Genomic DNA, 3,293 nt, shown 5'->3' on the forward strand with positions numbered 1-3,293 from the left:
AAAAAGTAACTATCATTCCTTTTTCTGACGAATCGCGTAATCCTCCAAGTTCACGAACTAATAAGGTTATAAAATGAATCGTAATCACAATTGAAATCGTTGAGAAAGAGATATGAGTTAGTATATGTTCTAAAGTTGCAAATAGCATAAGGGGAAGGTCCCATTACAAAATTGTAAATTTCGAATTGATTTCTAATCTATTGTATTCTTTTTCAAGAATGCCGCCACTCGGATTCGAACCGAGATGCTTGAGCACTGCTTCCTAAGAGCAGCGTGTCTACCAATTTCACCATGGCGGCTAACTTCAAATAATAGGTAACTTAAAAGAATAATAGCTATTATCTTGGGAATCGTCGATATTGGGAAAGTCCATAAAATTTAGGAACATTAGAGTTTTCATTAAAATAGACTTCGTTTGGTAGTATCGTTTCCATTTTTTTTTTTTACAATAAACTCTTGCTTTGCCCAATAGAAACACAAACACTGCTTGAAAGAGTTGGAACTTCTTTTTTCTAACTTGCAATTATAGAACTAATTTTTTCTAATTAATTTCCCCTTTACATTTTGAAAATTCTTTCAATACAATGAAAAAAATCCAAAAGGGTTTCTATTTAATGATGAAATTAAAATAAAATGGATAAATAGAAAAGGCTTTTTGGATTTTTTAAAAATTTCTAGAATGAAAGTCTTTATGCTCTTATTAATAAGATTTACTAACCTTATGATTTTGGAGAAGATAGGTGGAAGTTGTAAGTCCTATTGTAAGAATACTCCACTTTTCATAATTTTCCTAATAGAATATGAGGATTCTATTAGGAAAATTATGAAAAGTTCATTGATAGGAAAAGAATACTTAGCACACAGTATACCAAACAAAACTTTTTTTTTCTTGTATATATAAGATAAGAGGGGTTTTTTGTTCTAAGAATATTGTACCGAGTAATTCGACACATAAAAGTACATTCAAAGAAGAATCCAAATTATTAAATAATTGGAATTCTTTTTTGATAAGTCAATTCATATTATTCCAAAATCTTATTATTTGTTTGTTGCCCAGAAAAACCCTTTGGTTTTGGATGCTCATTACCGCTCGAAAATGATCTTGATTTTACTAAAGAATAAGATTGTACTATGGAAAAATAAGTCTTTTTCTTCCAAATATTTTTACGAATACGCTTTTTTGACATTGAAGTACGTTTTTTTGGAACTGCCATTCAAAAAGGAAATTACTTTTTTCTAGTTGTATGTGAAAGACATCTATTGCTGCAAATCAATCCTTCTTTCTTCTTTTTATTAGTATTTATACTTAGATACTGAAAGATACTTAAATTTTGAATTATTTTTTACTTCATTTTGTCTAATGCGGATAAGACAACAAGAATTTTTTAACATTTTTTCTTTATATATTTTATACTTTTTTTTTAATAATATAGAATATATAGAAGGGTTTCTCATTTAAATCTATTTATATCTATTTATATATCAAGTATACTCCATATATAGATATATGGTATGGAAGCCTATCCCCCATATAAGATAAGACGGGGGGATAAAAAGAAGGGAAAATGAAAATAGTTAATTAAGTTCAGAATGGTATTCCATAAAGGAAAGGAATTCCAATCAAAACAAAAAATACTGAGTCTCTTAAACAAGACATTCTAAAACTTAGGTAATTTATAGTCATTAGAATTTTAGTTCTATATGAAGTAAGGACTATTCGATAATTTCTTATAAACATAGGTTTTCATTGGAATTCACTCAATCAGTTAATTATGGAACAAGAGAGCTGTTTCATCTTTGTTTTAAAGAAATATAAAAATGAATTATGAATAGAAAGTAAAATGATTCCACTTTTTTTTTTTTATTTTTATAAATATCTTTATTTAGTTAATAAAATAACTTCGTTACCTAGTTATTTTATTAACTTTTTTAATTTAACCAACTAAACCCATTCTTAATTTTTAATTATTTCAATGAGATAAATTTTGGAAAAATTAAGAATTTCAGTATTTTTTCTTATTCTTTTTATTTATTCTTTCAGAAAGAGATAAGAATTGGTTTGGTGAATCGGAAACAATTTTATAGAAAAATTGAAGTAAAAATTGAAGTAAAAATTGCAATTTCTTTTCTTATGGAACATACATATCAATATGCATGGGTAATCCCTCTTCTCCCACTTCCAGTTATTATGTCAATGGGATTTGGCCTTATTCTTATTCCGACAGCAACAAAAAATCTTCGTCGCATATGGGCTTTTCCTAGTGTTTTACTCTTAAGTATAGCTATGGTATTCTCAGTTCAACTGTCTATTCAACAAATAAATGGAAGTTCGATCTATCAATATCTATGGTCTTGGACCGTCAATAATGATTTTTCTTTAGAATTTGGATACTTGATTGACCCACTTACTTCTATTATGTTAATACTAATTACTACTGTAGGAATCCTGGTTCTTATTTATAGTGATGGTTATATGTCTCACGATGAAGGATATTTGAGATTTTTTGTTTATATAAGTTTTTTCAATACTTCCATGTTGGGATTGGTTACTAGCTCCAATTTGATACAAATTTATTTTTTTTGGGAACTCGTGGGAATGTGTTCTTATTTATTGATAGGCTTTTGGTTTACACGACCAATCGCAGCGAGTGCTTGTCAAAAAGCTTTTGTAACTAATCGTGTAGGGGATTTTGGTCTATTATTAGGAATTTTAGGTTTTTTTTGGATAACAGGTAGTTTAGAGTTTAGGGATTTGTTCAAAATAGCTAATAACTGGATTCCTAATAATGGAATTAACTCTTTACTTACTACTTTGTGTGCTTTTTTATTATTCCTTGGTGCAGTTGCGAAATCCGCACAATTCCCTCTTCACGTATGGTTACCCGATGCTATGGAAGGGCCCACTCCTATTTCGGCTCTTATACACGCAGCAACTATGGTTGCTGCGGGAATTTTTCTTCTAGCTCGACTTCTTCCTCTTTTCATATCTTTACCTTTGATAATGAGTTTTATTTCTTTAGTAGGTACAATAACACTATTCTTAGGAGCTACTTTAGCTCTTGCTCAGAGAGATATTAAAAGAAGCTTAGCCTATTCTACAATGTCTCAATTGGGTTATATGATGTTAGCTCTAGGTATAGGTTCTTATCAAGCTGCTTTATTCCATTTGATCACTCATGCTTATTCAAAAGCTTTATTGTTCTTGGGATCCGGATCCGTTATTCATTCAATGGAACCTCTTGTTGGATATTCACCAGATAAAAGTCAAAATATGGTTCTTATGGGCGGTTTAA

General features: G+C 29.5%; 1 non-coding gene across 1 annotated transcript; it reads right to left on the reverse strand.

The window, feature by feature from the left end:
• Positions 1-219: 219 nt before the first annotated feature.
• Positions 220-299, reverse strand: TRNAL-UAG (transfer RNA leucine (anticodon UAG)). Its single transcript has one exon. It is a non-coding gene; the product is annotated as a tRNA-Leu (tRNA).
• Positions 300-3,293: the final 2,994 nt, after the last annotated feature.

This window comes from Triticum urartu, unplaced genomic scaffold, assembly GCF_056163025.1.
Source record: "Triticum urartu cultivar PI428250 unplaced genomic scaffold, HENAU_Tu73 scaffold2, whole genome shotgun sequence".
Taxonomy (NCBI): Eukaryota; Viridiplantae; Streptophyta; class Magnoliopsida; order Poales; family Poaceae; genus Triticum; species Triticum urartu.